This window comes from Hemicordylus capensis, chromosome 6, assembly GCF_027244095.1.
Source record: "Hemicordylus capensis ecotype Gifberg chromosome 6, rHemCap1.1.pri, whole genome shotgun sequence".
Lineage (NCBI taxonomy): Eukaryota > Metazoa > Chordata > Lepidosauria > Squamata > Cordylidae > Hemicordylus > Hemicordylus capensis.
In genome coordinates, this window is record NC_069662.1 from 24707176 (window position 1) to 24726797 (window position 19622).

The window sequence follows — 19622 nt, forward strand, 5'->3', positions numbered from 1 at the left end:
ACAACACATGCCATATTTTGCAACACCCACACCCTGCTAAACTCACCTGCCTGTTTTTAATCTTTTTAATGCCCTCTTTTTGACAAGAATAAAAACGTAATTCCAGTCCAGTTACTCAGCTCTTTGACTGTTTTAGGTGACTCACTGTGTTGAAGGCTCCATCTGTTCAGCTGGCAAAGGGTCTGTGAGGAAAGATGAGTGTATAAACCCTGGGCGTAGAAATATGTTAAGAAAGATGTGATTGTGATTGTCCTCCAGGAAACGGATTGATGTGATTCACTGAGAGAAACCTCTGTCGTAGGTACTCAGCTGTATGTAACCAGGGCAAAGGTGACTTCACAACTGTTTAGTTGTAAATTATCCCCCCCCCACACACACACATAGTAAACAAAAATGGAATCACAAAAAGCAATAGCCTCTGAAATAAGAGACCTGGGGTGAACCTAGGTGATTTTGGAGCATGGACCTAAAGGCCTTTGGAGCCCCGCCTCCGGAGGCCCCCCCTCAAGTTAACCATCATCACCTAAAGGCCTCTGAAGCCCCCTCTGCTGCATTAAACACCATTATCCCACACACAGAAATTGAACTAGTTAAGCATTCCACATCATTTAAGGTTTTCACAGCAGGAAAAGCTTCATCAGTTTCTGATGAAGGCACCTGCAAATAAGTAACAATACTAACCAGCGTTGGATTAAAGCAGGGCAGGTGACACACTTGATATAAAGAACTACCACCACAAATGAACTCCGCAGTTGTTGAGCATTGCAACAAAGCTGGTGACACATTGGATATAAACCTTATTAAACTCCACCATGAATCAGTGTTCACTCTAACAGGGGATCCCAGATGTTGTTGACTGCAACTCCCATAATTCCCAGCCAAAGACCATCACATCTGGGGATTCTGGGAGTTGTAGTCAACAACTGGAATTACCTGTTAGAGGGAATGCTGCCACCGATGAATCTCAGAGCAATGTTTCATTGAACTTTTGTGTAACATTTGAGAGTGCTCAGCATACTGAGAAATTTATTTTCCAAAGGACATGGAGACAGCAGCACAATCCAACACACAGGCTAGGGCATAAACCTCAGCAAGGACTAAGTGTTTATTTGAATTGTAGCCAGTGCATCCTCCCAACATCCCAACCTGTGAGCATCTCCCAAACTATTTCTAATTTTGGGGGGTTGGGGACAGCACCCAAGTCCCAAAACACTCAATGGAGAGTGGGCATCCACCAATGTGCTGCTTTCCCTTTAAATGCTATGACTGCAGTGATGCAGGGTCCCTGTTGCTAAGCAGCAGTAGGAGGAGGAAGAGGACAGCAGGGGGTGGTGCTTCAGCTCTGAGAAGTGGCCAGTGAGAGGTGTGGCCACTAGAACTGATGCCTTTTCTGGCTGCTCTGAGCTGTCCTCTCAATGGTAGTGGGAGGACCTTTGGCACGGAACCCTGGTTACTGCGGAGGTGGAATTTGGATGACATGATGGTAGCTGCAAAGACTTTGGCAGAGAAACTCACTACAAACCAAAGGTTCAAATTTGGTTTGGGGCAGAAAACTTTGGGTTGTGTTTGTGACGAAACCACAGTTTCATGTATTTGGACGACCACTAAATCAAACCTCTGGCTTGTTCACCTCCGGTTTTGCGTTATGTCTGAAGGCGGCCCTATGCTGGCTTTAAATGTGGAGACAGAGGTTCTGAATCTGGAAACAGAGGGAGATATGAGTTGATTGAAACTGAAGCACTTTGAGATACAAGATCTCTCTGAGGATTGGATACCTGACAGTAGATCTGATGCCTAAGTGTGTCTGTTTGCCTCCACTTATACTGTGCTCATATATTTGTAAATAAAGCCAATTATTACAGAAATGCCTAGACTCCAGTGCTCTCATTCAACCTCAAACCCTGGTATACTGTCCCTGGTAGCGTCTCATTGCTTGGGAAAGTGGGGAACATGGATGCAACAATATTCCATGATTCCACACAAGTATAGCATTTAATACTGAGCAGCACCATATGCAACATCCTGCTTTAAAGCTTCTAGCCCTTATGTTGTGAATGTTGGCGGAAAAATGTGTGCTTTTTGTGTGTGCCTGCATAGGATTTCCAGGATTAGGGCTCTGATGATCTCCCACTAGCCTCCTGGCCCTTATGGGCCTTCCTTTGTGCAACATAAGCAGGATAATTCGTGCAAAAGAACCAAACCCAAGCTGCAAGGGAGGACCTAACCTTGCTGTTTTCCCCCCTTCCATGTTTTCAAAAGGACACTCGAGTGACCCAGCTGAAATGTCACAAGCAATAGCAAACAAGGGGAAAAAAAATCCCCTAACAGGTAGTTTTGGAATGAAATAGCATAATGGAGGAGGGGGTTGTGTGGGTGGAAAATAGGGATGTGCACCAGCAGCGCAGGCAGCTGTGGGGTGGGGGGAGTCAGTTCCTTTAAAAAGCAGGTAAGCAGGAACTTACCTGTTCCTCAAATTTTCCAACACTTTTCCAACACTTTTCCAGGTGAGGCGTTCGCTGTTCAAAAGGCTGCACGTGGCTGCAGTGCTACTCCCAGCAGCCTCCACATGGCATCGGCATGCACATGTCTGCTGCGCATGTGTGGCGGCCATGTGCATACCGACGCTTAGCAGTGCTGCAGCTGTGCGCAGCCTGGAAAAACAGTGGTGTGGCGGAGGAGCAGGTAAGGTCCTGCTTACCTGATTTTACCAGTTCGGTGCTTCCCTAAGGAGATGCCAAACCAGTTCAGGCACGTCTCTAGTGGGAAATAATGTGTTGCTTGTCATCTGTGATGGCACAGACACTAGCCAATAGGTGTTCCTGAGATATCACCACATTGAAGCATTCAGTGGTAGTGCTAGTGCGCTGGGAAAGGGGATTGGCCCGGCAGAAAGTCTTTGGATTCTCTCAGCCACTGAAAAATGTCTCTGCATTTTTCGTGCAAGGCATCAGTTACGTGGAAAGGCCCGTTGTACAGTATGTGCTCTTGGAGAAAAATGCACGGTAGTTGCGTCACAGCTGCAGAGCTCCTTTTCCTTGGCGGCTTGCCAAAGCCTCAGTAATCCCTGTTCTTGGAAGTGTTATAAATCTACATTCTGCTTGTTTTTTGATGGCTGGAGTCAGGTTTTTTGGTGCAGGGTCTTAAGCTTTGTTATTTGTTTAGTATATGTTATCAGTCGCTTTTCAGCTAAATAAGCTTTCATAAGCAGCTCACCAAATAATACTTGTTAATCTTAGGTTAATTGCCCTGAGTTCACCTGACTGCTCTTTGACGGTGTAAAGTGGAATTGCTGGCTGTTAACCAGCTGGAGAGACCACACCCTCCTGGCTTTTTGGGGAGGAAGTCGGATTTAGGGAGCTACCTGCAGCCTCTTCCACAGCCTCAGGTTCCTGTCATGAACTCAGATACCTTCAATAAATTAGAGGGAGAAACAGTTCTCTTTGGCTGGCAGGGAAGTCGGATGACCTTGTGATCACCTGGTATACCTATTAAACATGCTTTGTGTCCAAAAGAGAAAAAAATGATTATACTCATAGAATTTAACATTGTTTTAAATTTTAAATGGTTGAAGGTTATGTATGTATAGCAATAGCAATAGCACTTACATTTATATACCGCTCTATAGCCGGAGCTCTCTAAGCGGTTTACAATGATTTAGCACATTGCCCCCAACATTCTGGGTACTCATTTTACCGACCTCGGAAGGATGGAAGGCTGAGTCAACCTTGAGCCCCTGGTCAGGATTGAACTTGTAACCTTCTGGTTACAGGGCGGCAGTTTTACCACTGCGCCACCAGCGGCTCTATGTATGTATGTATGTATGTATTTTATCATATGTATATACCTCCTGCTATGTGTATCTCTAGGTGGTGTACACAATTTGAAACAACAAATATAAAACAAAGTAAAAATAATTCAAGCAATTTCACGGAATCAAAGTTCAAACAATTTGAAACGATAAAAACAATGAAACAATTTAAAATAAGGAGTGTGTGCGAGCCGGCTCGGTTCGAGCCACGCTTGGCACTGACCTGGCTCGTTTCGACAGGTTCGGGGTTGAACCGGACTGGCCTCTGCCAGTCTGAGTTCAAACTAAGCTGGGCCTGGTTTGAACTGAACCAGTTTGGAGCTCTATTGGTAAAGGGAAATCTGGTGAGTATTCTCCTTTACTAGTAAAGGGGCAGGGGGGCTTCTCTAAGGGTAAAGTAGGCAGAAAGGAAGTCATTTACTACTTACAAGTCCCATTGGTGGCTGCAGTAGCTGCAGGGAGGGCAGTGGTGGCTCCTCCACCCCCACCCCTGCCAGCCTCCCCCAGACTATCCAGGGCTGGTGGCATCCCATTTGGGCATTCTCTAGCCCAGTTCAGGCAGGCCTCTGCACATGTGACCGGAACCAGCACATGCAACCAGAGCCAAAACCGAACTAGGCTGGGTCAGTTTGAATCCGATTAGGTTCTGAACCAAACTGGCAAAAACAGTTTTGTGCACATCCCTATTTAACATTAATTTCATTTAAAAGCCTGAGAAAACAGTTGTGTCTTGAGGGTCTTTCTAAAAGCAGTCAGAGATGGAGATGCCCTTATTTGGACAGGGGGCATATTCCAAAGCCCTGGGGCAGCCACAGAGAAGGCCCGGTCCCAAGTTGCCACCGAATGAGCTGTCGGCAACTGTAACCGGGCCTATCCAGATGATCTTAAGAGGCAGCTGGGTTCATGACAAAGAAGACACTCTCTTAAGCTCTCTGGACCCATACCATTAAGGGCTTTATAGGTAGTAACCAGCACTTTGTATTTTGCTTGGAAACATGTAGCCAGTGCAATATTAAAATCAGTCTTATATGGTCCCTAGTCAGACAGGATATCAGGAGAGGTTGTAGTTCAGTGGTGCAGCATGCAGAAGGCCCTATATCCAAGTCCTGGCCTCTGGTATATACCCCTGCCTGAAACAACTGATTCCTGTCGAGAGTAAACAATATTGAGCTACATCAGCTGACCAGTGGTCTGATTCAGTGAGAAAAGATTTTGTATATAGGGCACTCACATTTTTCTCAGATAGGACCAGAACACTTTGGTTCAGGGGTTTTCAACCTTGGGTTCCCAGATATTGCTGGACTACAACTCCCATCATCCTCAGCTGCAATCTTCATCCTTATAACTCTTCATATAATTATGAGGTAATCTCCACCCCCTGTTGCTACAGGAGAGGCATATATGACTTGTTGACTGAGGTACAACAGTTATGAAGGAAGGAGGGTATGATAAGTAACCACAATCAAACATTAGCCTGTGACTTGCGTTTTGAAATCATGAAATTTAGAGGGTCCAAAAGGACATTTTGGAAAAGTGCTATTTCTCCCCAACACTTCTAAGTGTTCTACTTTTAAGTTTCTGTTAACAAATTTTGTCAACAAGGTAAAACATTAAGATAGAATTAGAATAGAACTGAGCCAGTCTTGTGGTAGCAAGCATGACGTGTCCCTCTTTGCTAAGCAGGGGTTGCCTTGGTTTGCATTTGGATGGGTGACTACATGTGAGAGCTGTCTGTTGTATTTCACTTCATGGGGATGGGGCTGCAGCTCAGTGGCAGAGCATTTACTTAGCTTGCAGGAGACCCCAGGTTCAATCCCTGGGATATCCAGGTAGGGCTGGGAAATATTCATTTGAGAGACACTGCTAGTCAGCATAGTCACTACTGAGGAGCAATAGTCTGACTCAGTACAAGACAGCTTCCTATGTTCCTGGCTCAGTGGTAGAATTCAATTATCTCAACTCTTAAAACAATTCAACAAAGCTGACATATTTAAGAACGTAAGCTATTTTTTTTTAAAATAACAAAACTATAACTCTTGTAAGTTGACCTATGAATGTTCCTTGTGGATATTGCTATTAATTTATTCCTGCCCCACTTTTGCTGCTTGTGACTCAACTGCTGTTTCTAAAAATCAGTTCTCCTTATTGCATCAAAATCATGCACCAGGCATGCCTTAGTTCATGGCCTTCAATATATTTCCTGTTTGTTTCCTGGAGATGTCGTCATTCATAGTTGCTTTTTTCTGCCCTGATTTCCTAAAGTGAATTTCCTTTTGCTCACCCTGGCACTGTGACCAACTCAGAAATGTATACCTGATGAGTGATACAATGCAGCCCATACCAAACTTCTGCCTCTGTCTTGTTACGCCACTTAATTCCCAGTGACAGGAATAGAATCTCCAAAGCCCCACTTTAGAGATCCTCATGCACAGTGGGTTGTATTGATGCATCCAGTGAATCACCCTCCCAAACACATGGCTCACAGCTGCATCACTGGCAGTCCCTCCTTTAAAAGATGGAACCTTTCAGATCACTGTATGTGGGATGGGGGCCATTACTCAGTGGTCGGGCATTTACTATAGAGGTGTGCACAAACTGGATTTGCCAGTTCTGCTCAAATCCATACCAGATTTGAGCCGACTTGGCCCAGTTCAGTTTTGGCTCGGTCGAGCTGGATCCGGTTTGAGTTTGAACCGAGTGAGCTTGACTGGCTCAAAGCTATACTGATAAAGGGGAATCCAGTGAGGACTCCCCTTTACCAGGCCGCTTTCTAGATTACCCGCTACAATTACCCGGTAAAATGCTTCGACTTGGCAGGATTGAATTTAAAACAATCCCCAGAATCTGCAACGGGGAAATTTCCCTACAATGGGAAAACACAGCTACTTTTTTTTGCAACGGACATACAATGTTATAGCACTTAATTGCAGTGATAAAATCTGAAACAAGGCATCTGAAATATGAATGGCACCCTGCTAAGGACTGCATAAGGACTGCGGTGTCGCAACACAGGAAGTACGGAAGCACACGTAGCAGATACATTAAAGCTGTTCTCATGATCGGTGAGAAGAGCTTCTGTCAGGTCTGCAGGGAGAGTGGGCTTAGCCTGCTCTGTCTGCAGACGATCCTGCCCAGAGCCCTGGGCAGCCAGATCGGCCACCCACATGATTGCTGGCTCCGTCACAGAGCTGGCAGGGGTGGTGAGGGTCGGGGGGCTGGTCAGCCCCTGGATGTTCCAGGATGCCCCTTGTGAGTGTGCTGGGCATCCTGGAGAGACCTCCAAGCCTGGGAGGTTGTTTACAGCCTCCAGGTCGGGGGTCTACTTGTGTGTCACCATGGTGTCACCATGGTGACACACGAGCAACAAAATGAGGTTAACAGATTGCTCGCTCCACTAACTTCATTTAAGGGGAGGGTGTTTTAGGCGGGCTAGCCGCCTTGGGAGCAGGTGAGCCCGGTGGTTCCCACGGTCAACGGAAAGTGGCTAAGCTTCTGCTTTCCGTTGATCATGGGAATAGCCTCATTGTGACACTGTTGTGGGGGTTAATCTGGAAAGGGGGTTTCTAAGCAAGTATGGGGGCATATCAATTATTTGGTAGCATTCCCTTCCCATTGAATTAATTAAGTACCGTATTTTATGGACTATAAGACGCACTTTTTTCCTCGAAGAATATCCACCAAAATTCAGGTGCGTCTTATACTCGTAACTGCGTCTTATACTTGTAAGCCTGCCCAACAGGTTCGAGGAGGGGGGGCTATCCCCCGGCAAAGCCTGTACCGATGCTAAAGGAGGGGGTTGGGGGTGACCCTCTATTAACCCCGTGCCGCCTGGGGATGCCGCTCCAGCTCACCCTCCGCCGCTTGGGCCGTGGACTCCTCCTCCTCCCCGATCGTGCAAGTTTTACATCACCACCAGCAACACCATCATTATTAGCTCTCCCTCCCGTTTTACTTTCTGCACACATGTTCAGCTGAAGAAAGTGCAAAGAAGTAGGAGAGCCAAAGTGGTGGCCGCTCCCTCCTCTGTCTGGAAGTTCATATGACCCCTTCCTGCCCACCCCAAGTATGTGCATTCTGGTGAGGAGAAGGAAAGCTCGAAAACGAAAGAGGTTTTTTTTTTTTTTTTTAATAGGGTCAGAAGCGAGGTTGAAGAGAAAACATGGAGTGGAGTAGGAGCAATTGAAAGAGGACTTATCTGAGGCAAGAAGAAAGGAGAACAAACTGAAGCAAGGCTGAGAGTCCTTTCCTGGAGCTAGCAGGACTTTTCGGTACAGTTTTGATAACAGTTAATATGTTAAAACTCTGAAAAACTGGATTAAAATTAAGGTGCGTCTTATAGTCTGTAGCAATTTATAGTCCATAAAATACGGTAATTGATGCATTTTAGCATTCCTGTAATTCATAACCTTTGTCACATTCCCTTCACACTTAATTATTTTGGTAGCATTCCCCTCCTATTTAATCAGCCAGTCATCAATTAATACATTTGTATTCTGTCCATGAGTATATCAGTGCTTCCAGGGTGACGTACATTCACAACCTTTGTCACATTCCCTTCACACTTAATTAATTTAGTAGCATTCCCCTCCTATTTAATCAGCCAGTCATCAATTAATACATTTGTATTCTGTCCATGAGTATATCAGTGCTTCCAGGGTGACGTACACAATTAAGATAAAAGCAGTAAAAATCAACAACAAATCAAATCAGGACAAGCTGACATGAATGCAGCAGATAAAACAAATTCAATAAACAGCCATTTTAAATGGCTGGGAAACTTGTCATTGTTATGAAAAGTATTTCTCTGTCTCTCATCAAGGAAAAAAAAGAGAGTTCTCAACGTGGTTTACATAGCAGAAGGAATGAGAAGAAAGCTCCCTGTCCCCAAAGCTCTCACAAGCTAATCAAGGAATCCTGCACCAGAATGACATCACAGTAGGGGCCAAGACAGTGACACTACACAGTAGGGGACTGCAGCTAATGTCAGAGGGAATGTCCAGGCACTGGAAGCCAAGGGGTGTGGAATTATGGGATCAGAGATGCCACTGGTGGCAGTTGGGGAGGAAGGTGGGGAGAAGAAGAGCAAGAAGAAATTGAGGGGTGGTGGTGAAGATAAATTGGCACTTGGGGGAGGGGTCATCAGAAGTCCAGTGTGGGACTGAAGAACTGTGAGGAGCAGGCAAGAACAGGAGGCCTGCCCTGTAAGTGGCTTAATAGACTTCATGCTGGAAATGGCAGGCTGCTGCCCTGTACTCAGGTGTGGAGCCAGCTGAGTGGCGGCCTGGGTCCAGCCCCACCCAGTGGCCCCTCTGTTGATGTCCCATGGGCGTGACATCACGTGCACGGGGTGTGTCCCAAACGAACCCCACCACCCCTGCCTGGGCTACAGGGAGCCCTGAGCGAGTGCTTGTCAATCGTTTTCAGGCAGTGTTTGCTGCCTGAAAGCATCTATTCCCCCTTTTCTCCCTCCAGAGAGGGAGAGAAAGGGATAATTGACTGAAAAGTGCTGCCTGAAAAGGATTGGCAAGCGCTTGAGGCCACGCCCCCTTGTGTGATGTCATGCACAAAGGGGTGTGGCCTCAAGCTCCGAAGAGCCTGAGCGAGCACTTCAGTGTCATTTCAGGCAGCGCTTGCTGCCTGAAAGCGTCAATTCTCACTTTCTCTCCTTCTATGGAGGGAGAAAAAGGGAATAGACACTTTCAGGGAGCAAACGCTGCCTGAAAAGGATTGACAAGCGCTCGCTCGGGGCTCCCAGTAGCCTGGGAGGGTTTTTTTATTTGGGGCTCTTCCGAAGCCCGAGTCACGCCCCCCCGGGGGCTTCAGCGGTCCCTACCATTGGTGGCCCAGGTTCTTTGAACTCGTTCGCACAATGGTGGCTATGCCCCTGCCTGTACCAACTGGGACATTTTGCATGCATGCCGTTGAACTGAGTACTGTGGACAGAGGGGTAGCTGGCATAATTGGTTCCAAGGTGTGGGAAAAGGGAAAACTTGTAAAGTACTTCTATAAATAAGTATATAAACACGTTTAATAACAACAAGAAGTTTCCCAGACATTTCAAATGGCTGTTAATTAAATTTGTTTTATCTGCTGCATTCTTTAAAAAAATGGTGTTCTACCTGGGTTTGGGAGCTGTGTGTGCTCACAATTTCTGGTTGTGTGGAAGAGGAAAACTTGGGTAGAAGTGATTGTGTGGAAGCAAGGTAGGAGGAAAAGCTACCCATGTTTTCCTCCTACTGTACCTTGCTTCCAAACAATTACTTCTAACCCAGGTTTGCCTCCTACCTTGCTTCCACACAACAAAAAACTGGGAGCACACATAGCTTCCAAACCTGGGTAGAACATAATTTTTGATGGTATGAATGACTTCCGTGTTTCATTCAAGGGTTGTCTGGCCTCTCTGACCCCATCTCAGATCTGTACAAAAACCCATGGCTTCTGTTTGACACAGGAGGGAACATTTCACAAACAGGATGAGAAGACACCACTGCCTCATCTCAGATGGAAGGGCCACCTGGAGGTGAACACCATGTGTACAGGCGGGCTGTAAGCAGGTGTACAGGTACACTGTAAGCAATCCTTCAGGTACTCAGGTCCCAAGCGGTGGGGCCTTAACGGATATCATCATCAGTTTGAATTGTGGTTGGATGCAGATGGGGAGCCAGTGAAACTGAGTACTGGCAAGTTCTGGTCCCAGTGCTTGGTGCCAGTGAGCAGCCTTGTGGCTGTATTTTGAGCAAATTACCCCTTATGAACAATTACGGTGCAGTGGTTAGAGTGTTGGACCAGGACCAGGGAGACTTGGGCTCAAATCCCCATTCAGCCATGAAGTTACCTGGGTGACCATGGGCCAGTCACTACCTCTCAGTCTAACCTACCTCACAGGGTTGTTGTGAGGATAAACATAACAATGTACACTGCTCTGGGCTCCTTGGAGGAACAGCAGGATATAAATGTATGTGTAAGTAAATTTAAAAAATCTTCAAAGACAGCTCTATGGTCAATATATTATAGCAATCCAATTTGGAGGCTACCTTACAGCAACCCTGTGAGTTAGACTAGGTGAGGCCAAGAGACAGTAAGAGAGATAGTGAGCTTCATGTGTGGTATTCGAACTTGGATCTTTAATGCCACTCTAGCTCTTTGGCTTATCAGACTCTGAAAGGAGGTGGGAGTCATAGATGCCTGAACACTGGAGTCAAGGTTCACATGGGAAATAGTCTCATTCCTGAAGTCTCCTGCATGCAAGGAAATGATCTTTGAAAAATCTTACATTGCATCTGCTTGCATGCAGAAGATCCCAGATCATTCCCTGGTTGGACATCTCCAGGTAGGGCTGGGAGAGGTTCCTGCTTGAAACCTTCATATGGAGAGCCACTGCCAGTCAGTGTAGACAATATGGAGCAAGATGGACCAATGGTCTGGCTTGATACAAGTCAGCTTCCCATGTTCCTGTGTACAGCCTTCAAGAATGAACACACTATCCTTACTGAGCCCACTGTCTTAGCGGATTCACCATCTCAAAGTGACCCAAAGGTGATGAAGGAGAGGGAAGTGGAAAAACTGGAGAAGGATTCTAAAGAAGGGGACTTGATGGAATTGCCCCAAGTCCTTGCCCCGAAAAAATTACCATATTAAATTCAGTATTGGAGAGACAAGAGGGGGAAAGGCAAGGCAAAGCAGGGGTAAACAAGGGAAGAATATGCAATTATTTCAGTTACATATAAGCCCCGTTCAGACATACACTGTGACCAGGTCCACACATAATGTGGGACCTGTGGTCTGCCCATCCAGAGATGTGGAGGGAACCTGAAGTTGGTGCTGCAGATGATCACATATCCTCATTTGTTGGAAGTTGCCAAGTTGAGCCAGAGGTATGCCCCCTGGCTGGGCTTCCCAGCAAGGTCCTAGGTGAGATCCCAGCCTGCCCTGCACCATATTGGGCTCTACTGGAATGAACCAGAAATGTATGAAGAGCGTGGGTTCAGACATTACACACATCTCAGCGTGGTGAACCAGAGTGGTGTAGTGGTTAGAGTGTTGGACTAGGACCGGGGAGACCCGAGTTCAAATCCCCATTCAGCCATGATACTAGCTGGGTGACTCTGGGCCAGTCACTTCTCTCTCAGCCTAACCTACTTCACAGGGTTGTTGTGAAAGAGAAACTCAAGTATGTAGTACACCGCTCTGGGCTCCTTGGAGGAAGAGCGGGATATAAATGTAAAAATAATAATTATAATAATAATAATCTCACTGGGTGCAGCACTTGGTTTGGCAAGCGGACTTCAAATCTTGGTCACACATCTAGGTTTGGGGGCCCCAGTGAACCTCAGGTTCTGCCTTGGCATGGGTTCAGACAGTCAGTAATAGACAAGTCTGTTACTGATTTTGCAGGTAGGTTCCATATTATGTATATTTTGGTGCCTGAACAGTATATTTGGTGCCTGAACAGGTGTGAATGTTTTTTGTGTGAATGACTGTACCTGCATTCATTTTAAAAGTGAACCTGGCTACAGGCCCCCTCAAATGCAGAGTACAGATAAGAAGTGCACACTTGTGTTGAATGTGTGCTGAACGTAATATGTGAATAATAGCGGTACTTGCATACAGATCTGCATGTGTATACACCGTATTTTATGTAGCCCTTCTTAGCAGAATTGACCCTAATTAAGGGGACTCAAGTTCTTTGTTCTATGGTGGGGAGAAATATTTCTCCTGTACTTTGCCTCTTTATAGTTTCCCTGGTCTCTGTATAATCCAAGAACACTTAATACAAACAATTTTTGAGAACACTTAAGACAAACAATATCAAAGAATACAAACAATATCAAAAATAAACAAATAGATTTACTAGTCAAATTATTAAAAGAAAACATATAGGTCAATATGTTGCCAACTGAGCAAAGAGACACCTTTTAAAGTGGTGATTCTCTTATACTTACTTAGCAGGGGGAGAACAACTGGCCCTCTCCAACCCCAGCAAAGCATCCCTCCAGTGGCTGTTGCCGGCATCTGCCTTATATTTCTTTTTAGACTGTGAGCACTTTGGGGACAGGGGGCCATCTTATCTATGCATTATTTCCCCCCCTGTGTAAACCACTTTGAGAACTTTGGTTGAAGGGCAGTATATAAATTTTTGTAGTAGTAGTGGTAGCAATAATAAGAGGCGGTAAGTAGAATAAATGGGGAATAATTGCAAATGTACATCAAAATGATGAACATTCCATAGATTGGTAAAGACACCTGACTTACAACACTTGGACAGTGATATGATGTCTTGTATCTCTTTTGAAGGTGTTACTCTGCTGTGACTGGGCTCAGATGTCCTCAATAATAAACAGGAGGAAAGACTTGCTGCTTTCTGTTCTTTATTTCTCCTGCTTTCTTCTTGTCTTTCCTTGGCTATCTTCTCTTTCCTTTTCTTCTCTTCTCCTTTCTTTCCTTTTCTTTTCTCTTTTCTTTCTCTCCTTTTCTCTTCTCTTTTCCTTCTCTTCACTTCTTTCTTTCTCTCCTTTCCTTTTCTCTTTTCCTTTTCTTCTCTTCTCCTTTCTTTCTCTCCTTTTTTCGCTTTTCCTTTTCTTCTTTCTTTCTCTCATTTTCCTTTCTCTTTTCCTTTCCTTTTCTTCTCTCCTCCTCCTCCTCCTCCTCCTCTTCCTCCTCATGACTGCTGGTCTTCTAACTGCTGCCTAGGGATGGGTCCGGACCGGTCCGGAGGCCATTATAAAGGCCTCCAGATCGTCCGGACCGGTCCAGACCTGGACGGTTCGGGTCGAGGGGGTTCCTTTAAGAGCGGGGGAGGGTTTACTTACCCCTCCCACCGCTTTGCCCCCTCCAGCGCTCATATTTATTGTAAAAATTGGGGCGGTGGGATACCTCCCTGCCGCCCCCTTTCTTGCTCTTCAATGCAAAAGGCTCCGACAAGCCTTTTTGCACGCGCACACCGCGCGCGAGCTTCACGTCTCCCTGATGTGTGTCTGTGGGTCTGTGTGCATCGGGGAGATGTGAAGCTCACGCGTGGCGTGCGCGTGTGCAAAAGGCTTGTCGGAGCCTTTTCCATTGAAGAGCAAGAAGGGGTGGCAGGGAGGTATCCTGCCGCCCCAATTTTTACAATAAATATGAGCGCTGGAGGGGGCAAAGCGGTGGAAGGGGTAAGTAAACCCTCCCCCGCTCTTAAAGGAACCCACCCCACAGTGCCGGACCGCAGCTCTGCAGTTCCGTGCACACCCCTACTGCTGCCGCTGACTCCTGCCCTCTTCAGCATTCCACACATTTTTCGGTCTGATTGCAGTCCCTTCCTTCTGTTTCTCCCCCCAAAGCCAGGTACACTGGCTAAAGCCAAGTGCCCTGGCTACACACAGGCCACATTCACATGTCACACAGAACCGCAGGTCCAATGGACCCATGGTTCCACTCCCTCCCCACCCCCACTCTCCTGTCTGCATTTGGATGACAGGGAGAGCATCCTCTCAGCAGCCAGCGAGGCTGCAGAGAGGAGGGGGAACTGGCTGTGCAGGCTTCCGTCTTGCTTGAAGGACAGCCCACACAGCCAATCATGGAGCGAGAGAGAGAGGAACTGTTTGGCCGAATACAGCCTCCAGTGCTGCATTCAGATGGAATAGAGGCTCTGTGGACCCTTGGTTTTGAGCAGTGAAACTCACTACAAACAGAGGGTTCAAATTGGAGTCTCAGGAGCAAAACTTCAGGCAGCTTTAGGAATGGAACCAAAGTTGCATGCATCCGGATGTATGGTAAGAGAACCTCAGCCCCCTGCAACTCTGGTTCTCTATTATGTGTGAATGTGGCCACAGATTGCATGTGTTTTGAAGACATGAATAGGACTATTCTTTGGATTTTATTAGCCCCCATACCCTGGTCCCAACTTCACTTTATAGGGAATTGGCAGGATTCGGCTGCCAGTACATCTGATTGTGTCCTCCGGCACAAATAGAGCTCACATTATTTCAATCTTGTTCTCCATCCAGGTGGCCAGATGAAAAGCAAGTAGACTTTCTGTCTTCACTTCCTTCCTAGGGTCTGAAGTTTCTGGCCAGCTCATACTGTAGTCAGAAGTCTTATGATGACCTAGGGGAGCAAGGAGTTTCACCTCCTTCAGCTGACAGGCTTGCTTCACCTTCCTCCTCTGTGGTTGCTGAAATGCCCCAAGGCAGGAGGAGGGACAAGGGAAATCGTAGGTGGCATTATCTTGGTTACTGTGAGAAGCCCCAGGGCAGGTAAAATGGGATCACTTGAGTCACTCACTGCAGGTATGTGCAAACATCAAAGGAATGAGAATTTATGGGGGGCCATGCTGCCCTCTGCAGGGGAGAATGAGTGTTGCAGATTGTGTGTTTGCATATGCTGCTTCCTGAAGAAATATTTCATGTTCTTGTACAGGAGTTAGGAACATAGGAAGCTGCCTTATAGTCAGATGTTTGATGTATCTAGCTCAGTATTGTCTACACTGACTGGCAGAGTCTCTTTGAGTTTTCAGGCAGGAGTCTCTCCTGGAGATGCCAGGGATGGAACCTGGGACCTTCTGTAGGCAGGCAGGGATTGAACCTCCAGCCTCAGGGGCAAAATGCCTCTGAATACCATATAGCACTCACATGTAGAACTGGTCTGGTGGTAGTAGGCATGAATTGTTCCCTTTGCTAAGCACAGTCTGCCCTGGTTTTCTTTTGAATGGGAAGCTACATGTGAGAGCTGTAAGATTTTCCCCTTAGGGGATGAAGCCACTCTGGGAAGAGCACCTGCATGCAGAAGGTGTCAAGTGTCTTTCATGAAATCTCCAAGATAGGGCTGGGAGAGACTCCTGCCTGTAACGATGGAGAAGCCACTGCCAAGCTGTATAGACAATACTGAGCTAGATGGACCAATGGTCTCACTCGGCATAAGGCAGCTTCCTATATAGTCACCCATCCAAAAAGAAGCCAGGGCAGACTCTGCTTAGCAAAGGATTGACTCATGATCACTACCACAAGACCAGCTCCCCTCTCCAACCTTTTTCAGCAAGTGTACCCTTTCTATCACAAACCTTCAGCTCAGGTACACAGAGATTCTGTTTGTGGGTCTGTGTGCAGAGGCGTAACTAGGGAAAATAGTGCCTAGGGCAAGCACAGAAATTGCTCCCCTGTCCAAACAGGAATGATGGGACTTGTAGTCAACAATATCTGGAAATCCTTGTTAAAAGGAACACTGTACCATCTAGACATGGTTGTTGATCAAAACCTGAAAACATGAGCCATCTCTGTAAAAGACTTAGAACAACAGTCAGGAGTTATGCGAGGATTCCAAGTGTCATTTTCTCTGTCTCATCTCATTCTTTTTAAAGAACATGACTTTGTCCTAGAGGATCACCTGCCCAAATAGCCACTAGCAAAATAGGGGAAGAAGAAGGTGGTGGTGGGAGTCTATAAACCAGTGAATGATTCCTGCCAGCCTTTGTCTTATGATGACTGTTGGCACATGATGGGGTATATGTGTGCATTCACCACACCAGTGCTTACTTTGACACCAAGAGGGAGGAGGATACATTAGTTTGCCACACTAGACAGAGGCATTTGCAACAGGAGCAGACAGCCAAGTTCTGCCAGGGCCAAAACCAGCCCCTGCCAGACTAAGAAATCATTGTAATTTTCCCTTTCCTGTCACAAGCAGCATGCTGTTCTTTTATTATTGACTCTAACTCTCAAATATCCCAGTCATGGATGGAAAATTCAGGGTCAATTTACAAGAGACACATTTTCTACATGGAAGTTTCTTCTGTGCAGGTGTTGTGCAGAAACCCATGTGTAGTGACCGCCAGGGGCATAGCAAGGTTGGAATGGGCCAAGATGAGATTTTAAAATGGGCCCCCAGCCCCTCAAAGTCCAGGGCCTACACACATCCCAGGCCCCCAAGGATTTAAGTCTGATATTTCAAAATAAATATGCTGCCTGGAAATACATTTCACTGAATACACACATGCACACTTCACAGTATATAGTGATATGCATTGAGTACTATATATTTGTGCTACTTTTAATGCCTAGAACACATTAGCAACGCTAATTATTAAAATGGCCCCCTTGCTGCAGATCAGCAAAGAAGACTTTCAACCATGCAGGGTGAGCCTGTGTTTGTTTTCTCAGAATTCTGAACAAATTCAGTAAAGTTTGATTCCAGGAGGTTTTTCACACGAGGCTTTTAAAGCGCTTTAACACACATCTCCTCTGGAATGGAGGTGCTGCATTCATATGTTGGCCAGATTGACCTTGAAGTCCCTGTAAGTTATTGGAGAGCAGTTGACACACAAGAAAAATAAAATAAAATAAAAGCACAACACATGCTTCACAGTTCTCACACAGACCTTCTGGGTTGCAAAACAACTTGTGCATTTATGAATGAATGAATGAATGAATAAATATTTGTTCCAGAAGTGTTTGTAATTTTCTGACATGAAACAAGCCACTTATAGGCCTTTTTAGATAGTTTTTGTTTTTAAAGCCAGCACATTTTGGGGTCTGTTTTACATTAATATTCAGAGATTTCTCAGTCTCGCCCCACCCCCCATATCAAAGCCCTATGGCAAGCAGATCCCTATATATGGTGGGGGTGTGTGCAACCACAAAAAGGAATTCACAACCTACCTGGCAAAGGCTGTACTGGATGGTCTGGGCAGAGGGTCTGCTGCAGGGAACTCTTCCAGCCTCCTTCCTGGCTTCCTGCCTCCCTTGGAGCCTGCTGAGTTCAGGCTTCAGGGAGGCCTACTTGGAGGCCTCTCTGGAAGCCCTCCCTACCCACCAATCAGCTGAGAGGCAGGGAGAGAAGAGCTCTGCAGTTTGCAGGCTGCTCGGATCCTAGGCCTCGCCGATCCTAGGCCAGAGCTGAGGGGCCCTGGGGCTGGGCAGGTGGGCAATGTGGTGGGGGTGGCAGGAACTGGTGTGGCACCCCCACCTCAGTAGCACCTAGGGCACGTGCCCTGCCTGCCCCCCCAAGTTCTGCCTATGTCTGTGTGTATACAGTAGCCACCTAATGGCTCAGTGGGGAAGGAACTTGGCTAGGGAGCAAGAGGTTGCTGGTTCAAATCCCCGCTGGTATGTTTCCCAGACTATGGGAAAACACCTATATTGAGAAGCAGCGATATAGGAAGATGCTGAAAGGCGTCATCTCATACTGTGCAGGAGATGGCAATGGTAACCCCCTCCTGTATTCTACCAAAGACAACCATAGGGCTCTGTGGGTGCCAGGAGTCGACGGCACAACTTTATTTTATGTGTGTGTACACTCTCTCCCCCTCCCCCCTCAAATGTTACTGTAATGTAATATAATGTAATGTAATGTTATGTTATGAGTACTCTCATTGAAAATTAATGGGATGAGTAAACTTGTCCCATTAATTTTGATAAGGCTGCTTATGAGTAACTTAGGAATACGAGAAATATTTATATACCGCATTCAACAGAAGTTCCCAAAGTGGTTAACCTGAATGTAAACTAATGACTGGAGGAGCCTGTCTCAGCTGTAACACTGAAAGTGTGTGTGTGTGTGTGTGTGTGTGTACACACACACACACACACACACACACACACAAATTTAAGTAATACAGTTAGGGAAACAGGCTACTAGTCTCTTGCTCACATCCACTCTAAATTACGCATAAGCAATCTTACTGAAATTCATGGGGAAAGTTTACTTGTCCCATTAATTTCAAGGGGAGTCCTCAGTGCTAATTCTCTGAAGCTCACCAGTCAGGCTGAGGAGAAAGGTACACTGAACTTCAGCAGGTAGTCAGCCCATCAGGAATAGAGGAGGAGGCTCTTCACCTCCTCCCTCCTCTTCTGCAGCAGATGCATGCAGCAGGACATGTCTATAGCACATGGAGGCAGGAGGGCTCTAAGTACCCCTGGGAGCCCTTCAAGCACCCACTTTGGGTTTTAGTACCTCCTGTTGGAAACCCCTGGGATACAGCAATCAGAAGTAAACTGAACAAGTTAGGATTTTCAACAACTGAACTGTAAAATTGAAACAACAGTAAAATAGTAAGACACAGGAGCTCAGATTATTTTTAAGTCTCAGTTTTGAAAATCTGCTTTAAGGGACACTTTAAAAATGCAACACCCAGATTCTCAAGATCTGTGTAAAATTTTGAACTAATTCAAATTAACAATTTGCACAGATCTTGAGAATCTGAGTGTTACATTTTTAAGTATCCCTTAAAGCAGATTAAGTTAATTTGAATTTACTTCCTGAATTCAGTGCTATATGCTTTATAGTCCTCTGAATCTAACAGTACATGTGAGTGGTTTATGCCATCTAATAATAATAATATAACACTATGTATCCAGCTCTTCCTCTCTTCCTTCCTTGACTGTAGAATTCTCCTGACGGCCAATTGGGAGAGTACATGGCTCCCAAACCCAGCCTGGTTCCTTCTCCTACCCTGAAGAGAATCATGAGAGGCCAGGGCATTTTCCGGACTATGAGATTTGCGCCAGTTCAAGTGTTGCAAAGTGTTATGGTATGAAGCAGTGGCTTGAAACTGTGAGTACAGTGTTTCTCAATGCATTTTTCAATGCATCATGACAGGGTTTTGGCTGTTCGTACTGCCCACCACTGCAGCAGGTTTTCCAGGCAGGGGGTGTCCATATTCCACCTGAATCGCATTCAATACCCCTCCACTTAGGGCCAATAGGGTCGCGGAGGGGACAGGGAATCGCTGATGTGACAAACTTTAAAAAAAATAAAAATTCTCGGTCCCTTTGTGCAAAGCTGCCAGCAGGGGGGAGCACAGCTCCATCTGCTCTGCTTTGCACTTGCAAGAGCACCAGGAACA

The 19622-nt window shown here is 46.1% G+C and overlaps 1 protein-coding gene across 1 annotated transcript in view; it reads right to left on the minus strand.

Annotated features, from left to right (window-relative positions):
- Nucleotides 1-17555, minus strand: part of LOC128329785 (serine protease 27-like) — a 43107-nt gene extending 25552 nt beyond the window's left edge. Inside the window, exon 1 of the mRNA XM_053261472.1 lies at nucleotides 17437-17555. The gene's annotated coding sequence lies outside the window, so the exon portion shown is untranslated. The remainder of the gene's footprint in view (nucleotides 1-17436) is intronic.
- Nucleotides 17556-19622: the final 2067 nt, after the last annotated feature.